Raw genomic sequence first — 23,477 nt, forward strand, 5'->3', positions numbered from 1 at the left:
GACAGGATGGCATTTAGACTAACATCCTTCTTCCTTAAATCTCATGGATGGGAGAAGGCAACTGGGATGGGCACCACAGCGTGGTCCAGGTACATACTGCTGGGTAAAAAGCTATCTGAAAAACTGCCTATTTTGTAGCGTCTCATGATTTTGTGGTGCAGGAAGTTAGGCAGGACTTACTCAGCTGGGCAGTCTTGCCCCAAGTGGCTTTGATCTAGGTTGCCTAGTGGTATTCAGCTGGTGGGTAGGCTGGTCTAGAGGCTCCAAAATGACTTCAGTTGCATATCTGCCACTTGGCAGAGAAGGTGGAAGATGGTCTTCAGTTGAGACTGTGATAACATGGTGGCCTCAGCGTGCTAGGACTTTTTTTTTTTTTAATTAAAAAAAAATTTTTTTTGTTTATTTTCTGAGACAGAGGGAAAGTGAGTGGGAGAGGGGCAGAGAGAGAGGGAAACACAGAATCTGAAGCAGGCTCCAGGCTCCAAGCTGTCAGCACAGAGTCCGATGCGGGTCTCGAACCCACGAACCGTGAGATCATGAACCTGAGCCGAAGTCGATGCTCAACCGACTGAGCCGCCAGGCGCCCCATGGGTGTTAGGACTTGTTATATAGCTGCTTGGGGCTTCCAGAGAGTACTCCAAGATACAGAAAGTAGACATTTCCCGGCTCATAGGCCCTGGGCTCAACGTTTCTGCATCACTTCTACAGTGTTCTTAAGCTTATTGAAAGGAGAGTTCACTCTCACTAACTCTATCCCATGTATTCCATTTATTGTTCATCTCCAGGGTCCTGCCCCCTCCTCCCTTCATTCTCTGAAACTACCTTCATGCAGTCACCCAGAACATCCTCATCATCAAATTAAAAAAAAAAAATTTTTTTTCTGTTCATATCTCATGTAATGTCTGCAGAACAGCTAACTTTCCTAATCATTTCTTTCTTGAAAGTCTCCTCTCTTGGTCATTCCCACTAGCTTCTCTTCCTCTGCCTTCCTTTTAAATTTTGGTTGACCTCTTGCCTTTATTCTCTTCCAGTGGTTCTCTACCAGGGACAGTTGGACTCCCCAGAGACAGTTGGCAATGTCCAGAGACAGTTTTGGTCATCATAACGGGAGTGTTACTGGAATCGAGTAGGTAGAGGCCAGGAATGTTGCTAAACATCCTACAATGCATAGGACAGCCCCACACAAGAAAGAATTATCCATTCCTAAATGTCAGTGGTGCTGAGATTCAGAAACCCTGTTGTGGCTTTAAAGAGCAAGCACTGGAGAGAGGGCGAAACTTGGTAGTTTCCCCTCTGTGGGGAGCTATCTCTGAAAAGGGGCACCTTCTTGGCAAATAGCATGGTGTAATGGAAAGGCAAAGGCTTTGTGGTCAATGGATCTAGGTTCAAATCCTAACTCTCCCATAGTAGAGGTCATAATTTCTACTCTGTGGAGTTGTCTTGATGATCAAATCAGATAACCCATGTAAAATATCAAGTACATGGTAGGTGTGTAAATGCTAATCTTACCCTTTAAATCACAGAGCAGATGCCTCCTCAAGGCAGGGCTTAGTTCACCATGTAACATCTGGGAGGTACCTGCTGCCCAATAAGAACTGAATAAATATTTGAAGGAGGAAATATGAATAAAGTCACTTTACCTCTTTAAGAAGCTGGTTGCCCTGAAAGCTCTCTAGCTACAGGTGGTTTTCTTTCTTCCACCCTTGCTGGACTTTGTTTTAGAGGGAAGTTTCATAACTCTAATTGCCTTATAGCCCAGCCCCATCGGTATAATAACCAGTGAGGTTTTATGACGCTAGGTCATTGGCTTGGCCTGCATCCCTCCAATTAGAGAGCCAGTGACTGCCCATAATATAAGTCCAAAAACATGGACACCCTTGTTCTCTTGTAGTCACAGCAAAAGTAACACAGGAGGATAAATTCAGAGGCCTATATGGGATCTCTTGGTCCTTAGTATTGATAGTAACTGTGAAAGGAAAGGTTTACATATTCGGGGGTTTCTCTTCTTCCACTTTTTGTGCCTAATAAGAAGGTATCGACCTAAACTTTTTCTGAGATTTGAAGAAAGAGTCATAATGGAAACTACTGCTTTGGGATCTTATACAATGTAAATCATTTACATTTTTTTAATTATTTTATTTTATTTTATTTTATTTTATTTTATTTTATTTATTTATTTATTTTAACGTTTTATTTATTTTTGAGACAGAGAGAGACAGAGCATGAACGGGGGACGGGCAGAGAGAGAGGGAGACACAGAATCGGAAGCAGGCTCCAGGCTCTGAGCCATCAGCCCAGAGCCCAACGCGGGGCTCGAACTCACGGACCGTGAGATCGTGACCTGAGCCGAAGTCGGACGCCCAACCAACTGAGTCACCCAGGCGCCCCTATTTTTTTTTTTAGTAAATCATTTACATTTAACATGTATGCCCCTGTCTCCCTCAGATTTATTTTCCATGTGGTCATGAAGGTCAGCTTTTGGAAACACAAAGCTCATAAGGCACGGTTCCCTACAGCTTATCACATTAGGATAAGAACAAAAGCTTATAACAAAATGTTATAAATCCCCACGTGGTTAGGCTTCTATATCTTCTGCTATTCCTCCTTCAGACTTTGATTCACTTCCCTGACTATGTCAAAGCCCACTCGTAGAGTTGCAGAGTTGCATATCTCTCTGTCATAGTCCTTGGCCAAGTGATACATTTGTTCATTTATTAGTATCCTTGTTTGTTTCATGTCAATCTCTCTGTCATAAACTCTGCTCTGTAATAGCAGGCATTGTGTGTCTTCTACCTTTCTATCCTATTCCCAGAGCCAGACAGATAATAGCTGCTCAGTAAATACTTCTTACATAATAAATAATTAAGCAGAATAGTTGATATCATTAGTAGTCAACATTTCTCAACTTCAGCCTTGGACCTAACCAAAGCCCACTTTTGTTAAAATATGTAACTACCACTTCTAAACCAAAGGAGATGTGAGCTAGAAATAGAACAAGTTCATTGATGATGATGGTGATAGGTAACATATACGTAATATTAATGTATAATTAAACTAATAGAACATTTTACCTAGTAGCTAAATCTTAGTATTTAATGAGTACTTACTGTATGCCAGGTGGTATGCTAGGTAATGTATATAAAATATGGAGCAGACATGGTGACTTTTGTGTATTTTCTCATTTAATGGGTCCATTAATTAGGTACAATTATTTCCCCACTTTATGGATGAGAAATTTGTGGAAGGTTAAGTAAAGTGCTCATGATCATACAGCCAGTAAGTTGGGTATTTGAACCCAGGGGTGACTCCAAAGATGTTAACTATTAAATTGTATAATTTTTAAAGAAAAGAGATTAGGGAGGGCTAGTGCATCAATCTAAGAGGTGATATCTATTGGCAAACACTGCAGATACTGATAGATCCACCAGCATCCAGAATGAATTGGGCATCACTGCATGCCAGGCACTGTTTTAGGTGCTATACATGTATTTTCTCTAATCTCCAAAGCTATTCTACTAGTAGGAATTACTCTCCACACCTTACAAGGCTCAGGTAGGAGGAAGGGACCCGGAGGAGAGCAAAGGCAGGTGGGACACTTGAGAACTTTCCAGCTCCTCAAGTCTTTACAATATAACTTTTAACTTGTATTTTAGAGGCAGGAAAACCTTTCGAATTCAGACTCAATAAACCTAGAATTTATAATATTGAGACACTGAATCATAGACTTTTACAACTGAAAAAGACCTGAGAGATCATCTAGTCTAAGCCCTTCATGGGGCTTCTGATTGAGTATAAAATTAGATAAATCTTAGGTAGCTCAAAACTTTTATTTTATTCATATAATGTCGTGATTTATAGGCCAATCCCAACTTGCCATTTTGAAAGACCTACTCAGTTTAAATGAATTAGTAACCACTTCAGTCAATTTATAACTACGGTTGTATGTAAGACAAGTGTATTTCTTTATAAATATTTTACACTTGTGATAGTTACTAATTCAGATAGGAGATCACCAACAGGGTTCTTCTTAGTAAAGGAGTGAGATATGAATGAGATTTTATTATTCAAAGAAGTCTCAAGACCTGAGGCACACATAGATTACAGAATAGAAAAGCACATTCCCAAAGTAACATGGAGGTCTTCCCTTACACCTGTCTTTCTTTTTCTCTTTCTTTCTTTCTTTCTTTCTTTCTTTCTTTCTTTCTTTCTTTCTTTCTTCCTTTCTTTCTTCCTTTCTTCCTTTCTTCCTTCCCATGCTATTGCTGCACTCTATTGTCTTGGACAAGTGAGGATAGCTCATATTTTAACGCTTTTATCCTCTGGTCATCTGTAGGATCTAGAATGATTCTGGCTCTCCCAGCCATTCAAAAGAAATAACTTTGAGTAGCAAAGATGACATCATTGGTGAGATTGAAGGCCCACCTGAATTTACTTTAATGGGGGGACCCCCTCCTCCCCAGGGGGAAATGTCCGCAAAGATATCACTGGGAGCTCAGAGGAAAATATTATGTTCTAACCTTTTAAAAATTAATCCAACTATTAGCAGGGATCCCAACTGTATTTCATTCAAGCCATACTCCGAAAGGTACAATGATTAAACCAAGACAAATGTAGTGTCATAAGCAAATGTCACGCCATAGATTTACCTACCAACAAGACATTGGCATGGTTCAGGTCAGAGGTTAATTAAAGACATCGAAAGGTCATTCTGTGATTAGGTGAAAGCAGAGTTTTAATAGGGCATCAGTCCGACCCACACTGACAGAAGATTTATGCCAGCCGCGATGACACCGCCACGAATCCTGCTGATAACAAGAGCCTCAATATTGGACTGAACAGAATGATGAATGGAGCACATATCTCCCCACACTTCTCATTACAGGCTCTTTCACTCCTGGTGGCACTTAGCAGCATTTATTTACTGGGGTTTGAAGGTGTGGGACAGCAGGACAGTATATCTAATACTTTTAAATGTGGACTCATGATATAAAAATGAAACAAGAGATAAGATTAGGTCTTTGAATAATTGCACAGCTTTTCTTCCAAGATTATATTCACGAGTACTAACATTATTTTTCCCCCCTAATGTTCTTCTGGTGTGTGAGCAGTTCAAGAAAATTAATTGTCTGAGGCAGAAGGTCAGGGGGAAAAATTACTGATAAGCATTAAACATGCTATAAAATAGCACCTCACCACAGTTTGCTTTCCATAGCTCTCAGGATGTGAACAAAAGATAATATAAAGCAAAGGATATACACATTTCCCCCTATGCCATATTTAGGGTTGTTTCAGTGCTGTTCTTATTTGGATTCAATTAGGTACAGGATCTAGAAAGAAAGCCAAATAAATGAAAAACAAATAAAAATCAAACAACTTAGAATATTGCTCAGCTGAAGGCAAAATATAAGAGGAGCCAAAGCCCTGATGAATAACGTTTACTTTTTCACGAAACTCCTTTTCAACATGTTATATATTTATCAAACCACTAGAGTGTAAATTCTATGAATAAGTCCTCTCCTCTCCCAACCAGTAGACGCCATGAAAATTATAACTACCGAACATTGTTAGTATTGAAAAAAGGCTACTTTCTGCAGATTCAAACATATCAGCTGCTGCAGTCTCACAATAGAAAAATCGGCCTCTCTCTGCTTGGGCCACTAACCCGGGCCACACCAGGGGAAGATGGCATCCCACCTCACCCCAGGTCGGCCCTCACGTTTATTCGGGAACAAAGGTGAAGCAACCCGAATGGAAGTCATGGGGCTGCCGACTTGCTGCAGGAGATCTCTGAGAATGGTTCCTTCCTTTCTCCCCAGCCAGTTGGATTCATGGGTAGAGAACAAATTGCAGGTGGATTTACACAAAGTAATCATGCAGCCCGGCACATACAACCACTTGGAGCCATGAGAACGCAGATATGGGCGTGTCAATCTGGCACGCAACTTTAGGACCCACCTCTTGGCGCTGAACAAATGAAATAAGCATTTTGAGTGGCCGATTTTACCCTGAGAGTGTACAAGCTGCTAAGAATGAGTAGGATTACCTCGTTGGCTTTTGAAAAGAGGCTTCTTTGATCACTTTTAACTTAGGATTTTCATTCGCCCTGACAAATGCCAGCGGGAGAAGTTTTCAGAATAGATGATATGGCTGTGCAAAGAGATTCTTGTCTCCTCCAGTCTGATCTCTCTGAGGCTTATTTATGTAGGCAACCTGCAATGTTCAAACGACAGGCCAGCCCTGAGAATGGTCTCAACCATGAGTGGTCTCAGGCAGGCCACTCATTCCACCAAGTGGCCATTAGCAGGATCAACATGGTGGCCATCAGAGAACTATATTGATCAACTTCTGTCAGTCCACATTCTGCTAGTGCTCACAGAGCCTTTCAGTAGTGTGTGTGTGTGTGTGTGTGTGTGTGCATATGCTCACGCTCGTGTGCATATGCGTGCGCACGTGCATGCAAGTGCACATGTTTTACAGCTGTTTCGCGTACTTGGAATTGGTATATAGTAGAATGGGCAAAGTAGTAAGGTTCTGCCATTTGTGTATAGAAAGTATAGTATTTTCCAGACTACCAGGAAGAAATGTCTGTCTGAGGTTTTATTTTACTTTCAGAAAAAACTTGAAGCGAACTGATAACAAACAGCCTGTGTCCACTTTCCACTGCAAACCACTAGACTGAAATGGTGTGAAAATAACATGATACTATTTTCTCCCTCCTTTTTGGTACCAGGAACATCTTATAGAGAATTTGGGGATATTGTACTCTTTCCAAAAAAAAAAAAAAAAACAATAAGAAAATCTATTGATTAGCTAATGTTCGTTGATAACCTATTCTGAGCTAGGTGTTACAAATCATAGTCCCTGCCCTCAGTGGGCTTAAGACTCATGGAAACATACAGAAATATCAAAGTATGAGTCCCAACACAGAGCAAGGTTGCATCTGGTAAGTACTAAAGAAACAGTATAGACTTTGGCAAAGTTTACCATAAAAGATAGTAATTATATTAGGCTTGCATGTTATACGGTTTCTGGCTCATCAACTCAGTTCTGCCCTTATAGAGAGAGAGCAGCTATAGACAATCTGTAAATGAATGGTGTGGCTGTGTCCAGTGAAATTGTATTCACAAAAATGGAGGGCAGGCTGAATTTGCCTACAGGACTGGGCTTTGTTTACCTCTGGCATAGCCATTAAGTAGTGGGGGTATTTAGAGAAAGGAGGGAGTGTTAAAGTGGGCGGAAAGGAAAGTCTTCTTGCAGTAGTGGGTGGTTGAAGACTATGTGGGAATTAGGCAGAGAGGTGATGTTCTCGGAACACTGTAAACAAAGGCTATGTATAATAGGAAGTCTCTGTGTTGGGTGAGTGGGAATAAAAAAAAACAAAAAAACAAAAACAGGTTTCTCCATGACAGCACTCCAAGAGGGAAGGGCATTTCCTTTTCTGACAAGCAATTGCTGAGAGATTAAATGCACAAATAGGTCCTCAGATGCTCATTCCTAAAACCACAGTGCCCTGTTTAGGCCTTTTTGGTTTTCTAGCAAGCTGTTATGTTTCTAGCCTATCTCTTTCTGCAGGATTGGCATTTCAGGCTCCAGGGTACAGAGATGAATGAAATTCACAGAAATCTCAGAAGAATGAAATTCATTGTATGAGTATTTGGGAAAGTTCCTTTGCAATGTTTTCTCTCTATTGTCAAGAGCTGCGCGTGAATACAAATGACCAAGGTAGTTCTAAGTGTCTGTCTCTGGTGACAAGAGGTCCTAGTTCAGACCAAACCCTAAACCAAAAGGGTGGCATTTCTAAAAGCGCATCAGTCAGAACACTAGCCTGGCCAAAGGATTCCAGGAAACAAGTGTTCTGTGGTGTGAACTGTACTCCCTCCTAGAGGTTGACCAGGTACGCCAGAAAATTAAAGGATAGGAGAAGGCCTGTGGCAAAGAAATCTGTTTAACTTGCACATCCATGAATTTCCTTAATATTTAACCACAGGACCTTTTTCCATGAAGCATCTATGAACATTTCATGGAACCCATTTTGGAAAACAATGCTGGAAAGAAACAGACGTAGGAATAAATAGTGCAAACAGTTTCCAGTTGTAGCTTCAAGTTCACATGAAAGACAAAGGGGGATGGTGAGACAGAGAAAGATTTAAAAACTCAAATGACTCTTGGGCATAAGTATACGGTGGAATGGAGCCGTCTTATTTCTTGTAGCTATTTAAAGTCTACTGGTCCCAACGTACCCACAAGGTTCCAATTTCAAGTAAACTGGAGTACTAAAATGCTGAGATGGGATAGCAAAAAAGGGAGAGAGGGATATTTAAACTTATTTTCTTCTTCTTTTCCCTTACTGTTGTTGATGTGAAACTTCTGGCTGTGTTCCCTTCTTCCATGTCCTTCTGGAGCCTTTGTTTGACGGAAAGCATGAAAATGGTTGTCATCTTGAGCTATTCTTGGCAGGCAGAACTGAGCTTGGAGGGAAAACAAACGTATGATTAGCAAGTACGTAAACATCCCCATCCAGGCCTAACTCCCCTCCTCTGCAGAGCAGAGGAGAGCTGTGCAGAGGAGCGAAGCAACCAAGAATTCCATTGCAGTATCGGGAGAATTCACTGGGAAATTCTGTGAAATTTGCTGCAGAGTCAGACGTGACAATCTAATTAAACACACTCTTACATCGAAGAGGTTGTCCTCCACATTTCATAGCATTTTCTTTTGTTTCTTCTGTGTGTTTCTAGGACATACTAATCTTTATGTGCTTTATGGCAATCTAGCTTTATTAGGTCACGCATTTAGTAAATATGTATTCAGGTCTGTATAACAAACACTGTACAATGAATACTTGGAAATCGGTGAAGAACACGTGACACGATCCCTGCTTCTGAGAAGCTGGTGGTCAAGATGGGGAGAGAGACCCCGAAGCTAATAAATGCAGTCAGGTGATAGAGACGCGTACGTGCTGGCTGTCTGTATAGGCATGGGGGACTCCAAGGGAAGCGGTTGTCAGTTCTGCCTGGAAATGCCAGAAGTTTCATGCAGGGGCTGGACTTAGAACCAAATCTTAAAAATGAGCAACTGGGTGTGCGCTAGACAGGTGGGTATTCACATGCCCCAGAGATGTTTTACTAACCAGTAATGGAACTAACTAGTTCCATGCACATTTAGTGATCTGCAAATCCTTGTGCTATCTCATTTCTATGCCATCTTGTAGTTGAGAATGTTTAAAAAAAAATTTTTTTTTTAGTGTTTATTCTTGAGAGACACAGAGTGAGTGGGAGGAGGGGCAGAGGGAGAAAGGGAGACACAGAATCCGTAGCAGGCTCCAGGCTCCAAGCTGTCAGCACAGACCCAATGTGGGGCTCGAACCCACGAACCGTGAAATCATGACCTGAGCCAAAGTCGGACGCTTAACTGACCGAGCCACCCAGGCGGCCCAGTTGAGAATATTTTATCATCAGGAATCTTCAAATTGAAATGTATGAACCTAAGGTGGTGGGTGTTCAAGATAATCCACTGCAGTGTGGAAAGAAAATGCCAGAACTTTAAAAACTTCATCTCATCCCTTTGAAATTTCTAGTTTTGAGTTTTATAATGTGCATATGAAAACCATTGTACATGTTTATAATTTATAATTACATATACATATAGTGGTGGTGCACGAGGCAGTTTTTTTTCACTTATGAGGTGCATGATCAAAAAGCTTTGTAGAACACCATTATTGATTGTTCATCCATGAAGTGGCTGCACCTATCTCAGATTTGTCTTCTTTATTCAACAGATTATTCCTCCGAGTTTTCTTAGATATGATTATCATTATTACTAATAGTAATATACTATTTTATGCCTCTGTTGTGTTTCAGATTTTGTACTAGGCACTTTGCGTAAAGTACCTCAGTTTACTTTTATAATAGTCCTAGTGAGACTGAGATAACTATCCCAGTATGTGATTGAAAAATTTAGGAGCAGGTGCTTGGGTAGCTCCAAGGGTTTTGGCTCTGAAAAACCATCTGAGCCCCACGTTGGGCTCTGTGCTGACAGTGTGGAGCCTGCTTGGGATTCTCTCTCTCTTTTTCTCTCTCACTCTGCCCCTCCCCCACTTGCGTTGCCACTGACACAAAAAGAATAGATTGATTTAAATGACAATGTGTTGAACAATTAACAATTGCCTTTTCCAAGTCCATGACAATAAATTCCTAATGTGCTTTCTTTGTTTTGTGGAAGGTGTTAGAAATCAAGTATTCACAGCCTTTTGCACTATAATTTTTCTGTGAAAATGTATATGCCTGTGAGCAGAAGTGAACTCTGATGCTCATTAGATTTATTCCTAAGCCTTTTTTGATACCTTTGATTTTTGAAAATGTATTTCTTCTTTGATCTAGAAAGGATTATCCATATCTGATAATGTATCATAAATAGGAAACATTTATTTAGTACTTACTATATATTAGACGCTGTAGAAATGAATCTTTCCATACAACAGCATGTCTCCAGCTAAGTTACTCCTCAGGTAATAGCTAGTAAGGAATGGAGCCCAAATTGTAATCCAGGCATGTAACTCTGGTTTTCAGGAACCATGTTGTTAACCGTTAGGCTATATTCCCTCCCCACAGAAGGCCATAGAGTTGCCTGAACACAAATGTTCATTACAGTGTTGTCTGCAATAGTAAAATCCTGGAAGCAACCTAAATGCCCATCCACAATGTCCATCACTGAATTATATTCCATATGGTAGGTACCCCCATGTGGAATGGAATACAATTAATGCTTTGCAGCCAAGAAAAGTGTTAATTGTATGGGTTTCCTAGGACTACCATAAGGAATTTCCACAAACTGGATGGCTTAAAATCACTGGAATTTCTCCTATCACTGTTCTGGAAGCCAGAGATCCAAAATCAAGGTGTCAGCAGGACCACACTCCCTCTGAAGGCTCTGGTGGGGTGGAGGTGGGATATGTTTTGTCTTGTCCAGCTTCTGGTGCCTCCAGGTGTTCCTTGGCTTGTGGCCGCATCCTCCAAGCTCTGTCTTGTCTTCACATGGGCCTCTCTGTGTCCAAATGCCCCTCTTTTCCCTTATAAGGACCCCTTTAGGGACCCTAAATCCAGCATGATTTCATCTCAAGACCTTTAACTAATTAAAATTTCAAAGACACTATTTCCTGATAAGGTCACATTCTGAGGTTCTGGATGGACATGAATTTTGGGGGAACATAACCCACTATACTAATTTCAACCTGTATTGATTGAGATGTGAAATGAGAAATTATTAAGTAATTTCTATTACTCAATATATATACTTTATATTACTGCTGTGAGTCAATTTTTATAAAAAAGTATATGTTAACGTGTGTATACATGCAGAGAAAGATGCTTAAAAGAGTACACACCAAAATGTTAATATTGATTACGTCTCTGTGGTGGGATTATGAGTAATTTATGCTTTTCTTTTTTTTTATTTTTTTTAATTTTTTTTTCAACGTTTTTTATTTTTGGGACAGAGAGAGACAGAGCATGAACGGGGGAGGGGCAGAGAGAGAGGGAGACACAGAATCGGAAACAGGCTCCAGGCTCCGAGCCATCAGCCCAGAGCCTGACGCGGGGCTCGAACTCACGGACCGCGAGATCGTGACCTGGCTGAAGTCGGACGCTTAACCGACTGCGCCACCCAGGCGCCCCAATTTATGCTTTTCTTATTATTGTTTTCCATATAGGCTGTTTTGCTATGAAAAGAAATCAGAAAAACTTGTAGTTTGTTTTTGTTTTTGTTTTTGCACAAATCAATAGTTGACTCAAAATTTTCCAAACACTTTAATGACAGACTACAAAATCCTATTGGCCTTAGACCTTTGATGCTTATAGAAAATCACTTCAGGTTAGAAAGGATTTTGATTTTTGTTTGCACAGAAAAAACACTTTGTCAGTTCTTCCTGGCTCCCAAACTTCAAGTCCTTTGTTATTGCCCCCCTACCATTAACTACAAAAAGCCTCTAAACCCATTTCTTTTATTTTCCTTTCCTTTCTTTTCTTTTCTCTTCCTTTCTTTTCTTTTCTCTTCTTTTCTCTTCTTTTCTTTTCTTTTCTTTTCTGTTTTTAACCTCTTGATTATGGTTCTACGTCTTTTTTTCTCCATAGAATCTTCCGACATTAGGCAAAGGGTTTTAAAAGTATTTTACAGTGTGAATCAGTATCCCTTTAATTTTTCCATGTGCAAAAACCCACCTTCCCACCAATATTGGGACTCTAGGTAAAGACTGCGTCACACTTCTTTGTCTTCTCCCATTCTGGTAATCTGTCTCTGAATGCTAAGAAAACATGTGGTAATAGGAGAGACTAATTTTTCCACATAAAGATACCTTTTTAAAATAAGTGTTTAGTTCTCATAATGGCCTAATGTTTTATGAGAAACTGAAAGGCTTTCCCCAGCATGTATGCCTTTTATTTGCGGCAAATCTGCTGTTTCTCTCGAGGTGCTAGCTGTTGATCTGTTACCGTCAGCTATCCAGATGGGATTGTTCCTCTATTTGCTATCTCTGCAGTCAGAGTTCCAGCCCCTTGGGATGTTCAGACTATTTTTGTAGTCACCTTTGGAATTTACTTTCATGAAAAATACATTTGGAGGCTCTTAAGATTGAAAATAATATTGAGAACATTAGCAGGCCCATATAGTCAAATTTACTATGATGTCCCTGCCAGGCTGAGATGTCTCTGAGGACACAAACTGCGTTTTCTCCCTTCTTGTACCCCCATGTCTACCACCCTATCTGGCCCATAGCACTCACTAAATGAGCTTGCTTATATGGCTTCCAGGACTCTAGACCTCCTATCAGCCTCATTAGGCTGAAACTCAGAATATTATTTTCCCATCAGGGATGGGCAATGATAGTGCCCGGCAGCCTGAGGAGAAAGAGGACCAGCAGATCCTTACCTTGCTTCTGAGTGCGGATTTGTCTCTAGGATACAGAGCACGTGAGCATCTTGGTCCTCAGCTCTGGGCACACTTGCTTCTAGGCTGTGATTTAGGGATGCAAGACGATGAACAGTGGGAGGAGGAGTTTCTTCAGTGAACATGAAAAGGATTAAAGATCAAGGATATGTTGCCAGCTCCCCATGGATTCTACCCCAGTCATCAGCCAGGCAAAACATTTGGAATGGCTTCTTGACCTCTGTGCCTCCAACCCCTGTCGTGCACTTTCCCTACGTGAACGCTCTGTACGGTGCCTGGGACCAGCAAGCCCACCACAGACAATGTCCATGAACACCACCCCCCCCCCCCCCCAACTTCTGGGAAGAGTGTTGATACTGACTGTATTTATATATTATTTGGTGCTTGTGTGATGGCAGAAGAGGCTGGGATAGCCAGGGCCAAATGGACTCTGGGTTTCCGGAATGCAGGCACAAACACTGGATGGCACTTTTTCCAGCAGAGACGACAAGGAGCCCAGAGGAATGCTGGTTTACACTGGGGGAGCAGGTGCCACCTCAAGCTAGAGGTAATCCCCTCAGCAGTGGTAGTAAGGCAGTATCCTAAGTGTAGAGGAAATGCTGTATCCCTTTCCCTGACCACATTAAAGATGGAAAGTGCCAGAATTCACTGAATGTTCATTTTGGGATTAGTGGCATGACTGAACTTGGTATTGTTTTGGTAATTGTCTCTTAGAGAAAGGAGGTAACACTGGTTAACAGAGAGTACCGATCATTGGGTGGCTTCGTCCAGAACAGTCTTCAGGATAATATCAAGAGTAGAACATACCTTCCTGCGAGAAGAATAAAACATAAAAGAAAGCAGCTGAGTCAGTTGGGATGTTGAATAACCCAACAACATTCTGCATAATGACTGGAGCAGGGACGAAATGCCTGTGTTGTCTGCATTGTTTCTTGCTTCAAAAAAGAGAAGCTAAAAAACCTGATAAAGACAGAAGTAAATTTTCTGTTTCAAGACTCCCAGTTGACACTGATAGATTCCTGTTAAAAAAAAAAAAAGATGTTTTCCAAAAAGTAAAATAAAATCTTATTGCAAAAATAGCAAAATTGCAAAGGAGGAGAGAAAAGTAGCCTCAGATTTGAGAAAAATATCAATCTTCAAAGTCCATTATCCAAAGACCTTGTACATCAATACTTGATTTGAATTATGGAGCTGGGTTGTACCTTCATTTACATGGTATTTCCCCAAGTAGCCAGATAATATCAATATCTTGCATTTATACGACGATCATCTTCCCAGATGGCTTCATTAAATTGTATGTTTTATGAGACCCACTTTCTGAAATGTGGTCATCTCTGAATGAGAATGATGCTCCTGGGTAACTCGGGGCAAGGGAAAAATCGTGTTTTGCATTTATGGTGTCTTTCTATCAGTGATCATAAAAATCTTTAGTTAGTGAGCATTTCCTGAGCATCTGCGTGGGCAGAGCCCGAGACGAAGCTCTATATGGTAACATACGGAAGATTAAAAGGCGTGGTCCCAACCCTCCAATACCGCAGTCTTTGTTAAGAACAATCTTTCTGTTTCACAAAAGTGAAAACTTGTGGCCAGAGAAGTTTAGAGAATTGGCAAAGGTCATATGCTATATTTGTTCCAAAAATGGGAGTCCTTGTTTCCAGATTTGTGTATGAGTGATTTTGATAATAACATCATAAAATGTTTAAGCTGTTTCAAAGTTGTGTTTAAGTGGAAAGCTTAAGGCTTTCTTTTTGGTTGAAGAAGAAAAGATTGGACCCTAAAGAAGGAAAATGAAGAAGGGTCCTTTATGTTGTCAATATAGATTTGTACATATTGCTAAAATATCTAGGACTATAGAAATGGTGATGAGGGAGGGGGTCACAGAAGGGTAGGTTCCAACTCTGAAGAGTTTGGCTGACTTTACTTCTTTATTTTTTTAGATGTTTTTATTTATTTATTTTGAGAGAGAAAGAGTGCATGCGAGCAGGGGGCGAGAGGGAGGTGTGGAAAGAGAGGGAGAAAGAGAATCCCACGCAGGCTCCACACTGTCAGTGCAGAGCCCTACATGGGGCTTGATCCCAGGAACCATGAGGTCATGACCTGAGCCAAAATCAAGAGCTGAATGCTTAACCTACTGAGTCACCCAGGCACCCGGGATTGGGCTGCTCTTGAAGGTAAGCTATTGCCTACATGTGGTGGTTTCAAGGAAAGAGAAAACCACACTTATGTCTTGAATAAAGACTTAATTTGGTGGCCTCTCTCTTTCACTTGTAAAATTGTAAGTACCTCTGGTACTTCTGGTAGAAGGAACACATTAAGCTATGCCCAACATGATGTGTGGCACTCAAACTTCAGTCCATAGGGGCTATGAGGCATTTACATTGGTTGGATAAATTTATCATAGCCTTTCTTGAGAACTTAGGTTTTAACGAGTTTGGACAGGGAGTAGGGTGGAGAGAGGAAGGTAGGAGTAATGGATGAAAGATAAGAAGATGAATTAGTCCAGAGTAAAAAGAATGCAAAAAGAGAACCAACCGGGGCTGGGAAAAACTTGTCTTCTAGAGACTGCACTGATGTGTAGCATACTATCCATCTGGAGATATGGGGATATAAGACTATTGTATTTAAAATACCTACAAGATCATACATCATGAGAGAAAACCCAATGCTAATACTGATCTTTTGGGACTTGGGGCAAGTCACTTCACTTACCTGGGCCTTAGATCCCCCATCTGTTAAACAAGAGAGTAGACTAGATGATCTCTAAGACAATTTTCCATCACACAGATGTCTGTTTAAGTGGGAATATGGACCATTTGGAACAACAAGTAGGGGACCAATTGTCCTGATGCTTACTTAGCTAGGTAAGGAGAAGGGACAATATTAAAATCAGGTCAAGTAACCCTTTCTTAATATACTACCAGAGCATTTTCAACACATCAGTCTACTGAGCAAACTATATTGGATTCTATACTTTCTTTTTTTTGTTAAAAAAATTTTTTTTAATGTTTATTTAGTTTTGAGAGAGAGAGCACAAGCAGAGGAGGGGCAGAAAGAGGGAGGCACAGAATCCTAAGCAGGCTCCAGGCTCTGAGCACAGAGCCTGATGAGGGGCTCGAACTCACAGACCACAAGACCATGACCTGAGCTGAGGTTGGAAGCTCAACAGACTGAGCCACCCAGGTGCCCCTGGATTCTATACTTACAATCTTAAAAGACCTTAGCCAACTTCCAATGCGTTTGAATAACAGACGTTTCCTCTCTGTTGTACCTTTCTTTGTATTCTTTCTTTCCTAAACTGGGGTCTTGTTCAGAGATGTCGAACTTGTGGTTCTCTTATTTGTGAGAAAACTTTGAAAGTCTTTAGTTAAAAGTAGAACCGTGATCTACCAAAAGTTTTAAATTTCAAAACCTTTTCCCACAAAATCAGACTGCTAGGTTGTATGTTAAAATTCTAAGTGCTAGGGGCACCTGGGTGGCTCAGTCGGTTAAGCGTCCGACTTCAGCTCAGGTCACGATCTCGCGGTCCGTGAGTTCGAGCCCCGCGTCAGGCTCTGGACTGATGGCTCAGAGCCTGGAGCCTGCTTCAGATTCTGTCTCCCTCTCTCTCTCTGCCCCTCCCCCATTCATGCTCTGTCTCTCTCTGTCTCAAAAATAAATAAACGTTAAAAAAAATTAAAAAAAAAAATTCTAAGTGCTGTAAGAATTCAGACACTAGAAAGATCCTAATAGTCAAAGCATGTAGGAAAAACTTCAAAGGAAAAATAGGGCTTAAAATTTGGCTTTGAGGAAATTTAAGACGGGACTTGTTGGAGAAAGAGGCTTTCTAGTTCTGAGAATATCTTAACAAAGACCAGGACTTCCCAAATGCAGGTTTAAGGAACATTCTGGCCAGAATGAAGTTTTCACTGACCCGTGACTGCTCAGTAAAGTAAAGAGCAATGTAGTAAATGTGTCTGAAAACGAAATATAAGCAATGTTAAGGACCGTCTTTTATTTGAAACAGTGTCCTTCCTTTGTTTTCATGTTAAAACCTCCCTTTATGAAATGATAGTTGTTGTGGATGGTATATCTTTTTATTTGGAGAAATAATGACTTTGAATTTGGCCTCCATATAATGTTCTCTCTTTTTCCCTTTGAAGTTTTACTGGCCAGGGAAATCCAAAGATCTGGGTGTCACCAGTGAGGTGAGCATTCCTGATATGCGGCCTTCACCGCAGCCCACATCCATGTAGGCCAAGAGGTTGGGTACAGTCTTCTAGCACAGCCAAGGACCACTGTATGTTATTTTATTTTACTTAGGATTTTATTTACCTGTTCCTGGGATGGCAGTAAGTTCTGATCACACTTAGCTGTGATGTTGATAGAGTTAAGCTTAATACGCTGGACGTAGACATGTCCCGGATCTTTCAACTATATAGCACCCTGGGAAACATCATCTGCTTTGTAGACTTTAATTTATTTTCGAGCTATATGCCACGTTGGCAGCAGGAGAAATGTCAGGCTGCTTACCAAAGTCCCTGCTTTGCATTGATGAAAATAAAGGAACTCGTTCACAGTCCTTCCTCATTCGGTGGTGGCAGAATGCTAGATGGTTGGATTTTTACTTTAGTCCAGATATGCTGAGTTCCTCTCCCAGAAGCCAGTCTAGGGTATTGAAAGTGCTCCTTCACTCCTGCTTTCAGGGCGGGACCTGCCCTCTTAAGCCACATGTAAACACCCATTTCCGTCTGGAGGAAACAAGTGCGGGGACACAGTGTTTTATTACAAAACTTCCTCGTTTTCTGTTTCCAAAGTTGCCCCTCTGACTCCTGGCCTTATGCTGAGAAGTATACTAAGGAGTATAAGGACATTTTAATGGCAATGCTAGGACTGGTGCTGTGAAAAATGAGCTTTCTATATTTTAATAGGCAAATTCTGTAAACGCTGTTATTAGCTCACTATGATCTTTGAGCTGATACGGAAAAAAATACTTTAGAAACACAAACTCTGATTTCATCTTGTTCAACTCAGAGAAGAAAGAAATGGAGGGCAGATTAGATCGTGACTCGTTCAAGGTCACCCAGCTAGTTAGCCGAAATGCAAGGACTCCAAGTTGATCTAGTGGTGTCTCTCCCACCTCCCTCCACCACCCCACTGGAATTGAAATCATTACAATAGCCACTACCAAGTACTTAGCAATGGATATTTGATGGTGGTCCTTTCAGTCTGTGCCACGGTGGTTTTCAGTTTTTCCCTTCATCAGCACAGGAAGGCAAGGACATTGCACTGACTCTAATATATCATGCTTAGCTCTGGATTCCCTTGGTTTTATATTTCTGACTCTTCCCTCAGTTTCTTGTAGGACTTTATGATTTAATTTAATTTCAGCTTACGGCTGGGCTGGCTTTGGTACCCAGAAGAGTGGGAATTTGTCCTTTAAATTATTCACCCAGGGGAGTCGGTGTTCTTAGAAAGTGAGGGAGGAGAACCTACGGGCTTCCTGCCCTCGGAGGGAGGTATGACGCACACTGATCCCTTACTTGTTCCCGCTCCACGGCACCTTATCTCCTGTGTTCAGCCCTGGTTCTTATAATACCTTGTATTTCTGCAGAGCTTTTCACAGAGCAATTCACAGAGTATTTACACACTGACTAGTGACTAATTACACACCCGCAAGCCCTGCAATCACTCTGGACAAGCCACATTTTTCCACCTTAGGGTCTCTGTGGTTATTTGCAGAGAGAAACTTGGGGCAACAGTCTTGGCTCTGACATCGAGACAGTTTATGGAATCTGGGATGCCTCTCTGGACCTCGTAGCTCAGGCCTGTGGTAGGTGCTAGAAGAGAAGGAACGGGTCACCATGCCTCTAGCAGATGGTGCTGAAATTGCTGACAAAGCCAGACAAAAACATACGCAACAACTCACAAAGAACACAAGGTCTTAGAGAGTCACTTGCCAGGGTGTTTGGTACAGATACACAGGTGCTGTCTGATGCACAGAGTCCAGAATGGAGAGATTGTTGCCATTTTCAGTTAAAAGATAATAAGGGTATGAGATGAATACAATTAACAGTTACTGTTTAGTGAGTGTCTACTATGCTAAATTCACTACATGTTTCATTTCATCCCACTGGCATTGAATCCTACTGTCATCCCCATTATCACATAATGTTTGTTTGTTTATTTATTTAAAGTTTATTTCTTTTTGAGAGACAGAGTATGAGTGGGGGGAAGGGCAGAGAGAGGAGGAGAGACAGAATCCGAAGCAGGGTCCAGGCTCTGAGCTGTCAGCACAGAGCACAACATGGGGCTCGAACTCATGAACTGGGAGATCATGACCTGAGCGGAAGTCGAAAGTTTAACTGACTGAGCCACCCAGGCACCCCGAAAATGTACTGCTTTAAAGAGGTAAAATAATGTTCTCCAGATTACCAAGACAGCTAGTGAGGGAGAGCAGAGAGGAACTCTGTCTGACTCTTAACTACATAGCTGTACCTTCCCCATCCTAAGAAGGGGATGAGGGCATTAACAAGAGGCCAGTATCTAGCGTGTTGATGTTAAATGGGGGTTATGCAGGCAGGAGAGAACAAGATTGCCAGCATTCCATTTATGGGGGACTCTAAGAAAGGGAATGAAGTATTTCAAAGTTTAATTTTTGGCAATGGAGTGGCATGGAAGCAACGGGAGAGCCCCTAATAAACTGAAATGACTCCACAGGGTGTTCTCTGGCGAATTCAAACAGAAAGTAGACAGGCAATCGAGTTTGAAGATAAAACAGCAATGGCAGCCGGTAAGAATATTAGGCGCTAATGACCAGAATGGAGGGGAGTATGTGAAACATGCTAAGCCTTCGAGGACTCGTGCACTTATGTAGAGAAGGAAGAACAAGTAACAGATGTCTTTGCTGCTCGGGGCCAGGGCTCTGTTTGCTGGGCTCTGCTAACCTGGTGGCATTTTAAAGACTTGTGTGCAAATTTGTTGACACTCCTCTCATTGAGAGCGGGAGCCCGTGTCTCCTCTCTTGGAATCTGGGCCAACCTTAATGATCGGTTGACCAACAGAGTATGGCAGGTGCAACGCCGTGTGACTTTAAAGGTGACGAAGCTGCTCCCTGGTTTGATATGCAGCAGTGGACGCCCGGAACACCCGGTGAGAATGTCAGATCTAAGGACAGCAGCCCAGGGAAAGAACCCATTTGCTGAGGGGGGCGAGGGGGGGCGTTTACCCCTGGGTGACCAAAGCAGTAGCCAGAGCTCAGAGCAAAGAGAAAATCAGAATATGTCAAGTATCGGGTCTTTGGGCACCTAACCGAAGCAAAAGTGAAAGATAAAAATAAGTCACAGGGTCAAAACTGGGGACAGGGTAGACTGGGAAATGCCAGAATTTAGGACTGAAGTTGTGAACAATCCAACTGTAAGTGGTTCAGGCCTGATGTGATGAGTCACGCAAGGCGTAGTTTCATAGGTGGCCTGAAGCAATGTGCCTGAGGTTTAAGGAGCCTGATACTCGCAATGTTAGCAGAGAAGAGGAGGAAAATAGGATCACTTCACTGTTGTAATTCCTATGTATCCTCCAGCTGAAGGATTGCCAGATAAGGAAGGGCAGCACTGATACTAGCTTTTTAAAATAAGGTGGATGAGGAAACTGTAAGAAAGCACTGGCCGTTCAAAATGCATATATGTCTCATGACCCAGCTGAGGCCTACCTCTCTGGGACACTGAAAGAATTTGGGGATAAAATGGAGGAACTCCTGCCCGTAATTTTTTTTAAGAATCTTAAGGATTAGGGGAAGCTGAAAATGGACAAATGTCTCATTCTCAAAACAGAGGTGAATCCTGTGAACTCTGGGAGATGGGCGTTACATCTGGGAAATTTTCTAGAACGAAGCATCAAAGAGATGATTTGCAAGCTCTCAGCAAAGGAATCAGCGTAAGTTAGCGAGGATGAAATGGTTAGCCTGACTTTCTAAATGAATTTGCCAATCTGTAATGATATCATGCTGAACATGAGCTGGGCATATAGTAAACAGAATTCAATTTTTTTTTAAATTTTAGAGAGAGAGAGAGTGAGAGCATACACATTGGGGAAAGAGAGAGAGAGAGAGAGAGAGAGAGAGAGGGAGAGAGAATCTTAAGTAGGCTCCATGCTCAGTGTGGAGACCAACGTGGGGCCTGATCCCATGACACTGGGATCATGACCTTAGCTGAAATCAGGAGTCAGAGACCTAACTGATGTAGCCACGCAGGTGCCCCCAGAATTCTTTATGATGAATGGGTTTATGTCAAACCAAATGGCAGGGCTCTCTCTAGAGCCCATCACAGGCCTCTGTGTTTGTGCCATACTACACAAAATGTTTATTAAGGACTTGGAATAAGATTCCGATAGCATGCTGATACAGGGCTGCAGGGTAACGTCAGAGCTTAAGGGGGCTTATCATTATGTTGAACTGTGGAATTTGTATGGGGAAGACATGGTTTAAGAAGAAGAATTCAACAGAAAAATCATAACCCCTTTTGTTGAGGCACCCACCCGTCACCCTCAATGGAAAACATGGAAAAATCTAAACACCTCCCAAATTCTACCCACTTCTATAAAGGAATAGGATAGAGAAAATGTGGTTTGCATACATGGCAAGGATTTAAGAACTGTTTAAATTTAACAACTCAATACAACTTAATAGTAGGATGTGACTGCCAAAAATGCTACTGTAATGTGGTCTTGTGTTAAAAGAAGTGTCCAAAAGGAGGGACGTGGTGATACGGCTTTGGTGTTTGTTCTGGAAGTAACTCTACAGAAGGGATGTTGATGGCCTGAAGCATGTCCGGAAGAAAGCAACCATTATGGTAAGGGGACAGAGAACCTGTTATATGGAAAAGGGCTAAACAAACAGTATATTTAGCCAGGACAAGGGTCTGTGGGGGGGCAGGGGCGTGGAACAGGAAGAGAATTTCACAATGTAAAGGTTGTCACACAGAGTGGAGTCAGTGGGTGGGAAACCATAAAAAACCTGGGTGTCGTTGAACTCCAAGAACTCTCTCGTACCTGGAGCTCTGCAAAGATGAAATAAGTTTTCTTAAGAGGTGAGGAAGGTTTAATCCTGGAGGCATTCAACAGAAACAAGAATGTCATTGTTCAAGGAGAATATCAAAGTGATTAGTGATGATGCCCACACAACTATGACCTTTTATGACTACTCTGTCACAGTTATTCCTTATGATGAGAAAACTTTAATGAGGAGGAAATGGAGGACCAGAGAAGGAATGTGACTTGCCCAGAATAACCAGCAGGTAAGAGAGAGCAGGACCTGATACCCCGATGTACCTCATTCTACACAGTGCACATGCTTTTCATTTTCCCCAGGCTCCTGGAAATAAAACTGAGCTCTAGGAGTGGACACCATATCAATTTTTATTTTTATTTTTTAAAAATTTAGGTTTTTTTAAATTTATTTTGAAAGAGAGATAGAGAGTGAGCCGGGGGAGGGGCAGAGAGAGGGGGAATCCCAAGCAGGCTTGGTGCTGTTAGGACGCAGAGTCTGATGCGGGGCTCGAGCTCATGACCCGTGAGATCATGACCTAAGCCGAACCAATAGTCGGATGCTTAACCGAGTGAGCCACCCAGGCACCCCACACCATATCAGTTTTTATTTTTTTTATGTTTTATTTTTTTTAATATGAAATTTATTGTCAAATGAGTTTCCATACAACACCCAGTACTCATACCAACAGGTGCCCTCCTCAATACCCATCACCCACCCTCCCCTCCCTCCCACCCCCCATCAACCCTCAGTTTGTTCTCAGGTTTTAAAAGTCTCTTATGTTTTGGCTCCCTCCCTCTCTAACCTCTTTTTTTTTTCTTCCCCTCCCCCATGGTCTTCTGTTAAGTTTCTCAGGATCCACATAAGAGTGAAAACATACAGTATCTCTCTTTTTCTCTATGACTTACTTCACTGAGCATAACACTCTCCAGTTCCATCCACGTTGCTACAAAAGGCCATATTTCATTCTTTCTCATTGCCACGTAGTATTCTATTGTGTATATAAACTACAATATCAGTTTTTAAAATAGCAGAGGAGCAATGGGACCCTACGGGAGCTAAGGTGTCTAATAAAACTTCTGAAAATGGGGAACATCACCATGACTTTCCAGGCCTTCATTGAGCTACACATATTATTTCCCAGTTTGGAATGTCTTTTCTGCTGATGGTTTTATCATATGTCAATACTAACATTAATTTTATGAATCTAAAATCTGCTTCTGAAAAGTTTAAGTCTTTTTAATTCTCTCTAATCACTATTAAAGTATTAACTCCTAGTCTTTTTTTTTTTTTAAAGCAATGCTTCTCAAATTCCAAAGGAATTAAATTTAAAATCATTTCAAGCAATGTCTTTACTTTTATGGATGATTCTTTCGGTAGTTTCTGTTTTGGGCAAAGCTCAGTCCCAGAAGAAACCTAAATTCAAGCCACTGAGTTTCCGTAAGTGTGCTTTATGTCTGTTACATCACCTAGCCCTATACATATTTCTTTTGGGAAATTTTCGACGATTTGATCATTTGTGTCT

Source organism: Panthera pardus, unplaced genomic scaffold (assembly GCF_024362965.1).
Source record: "Panthera pardus isolate Hobbes unplaced genomic scaffold, ASM2436296v1 HiC_scaffold_10, whole genome shotgun sequence".
Lineage (NCBI taxonomy): Eukaryota > Metazoa > Chordata > Mammalia > Carnivora > Felidae > Panthera > Panthera pardus.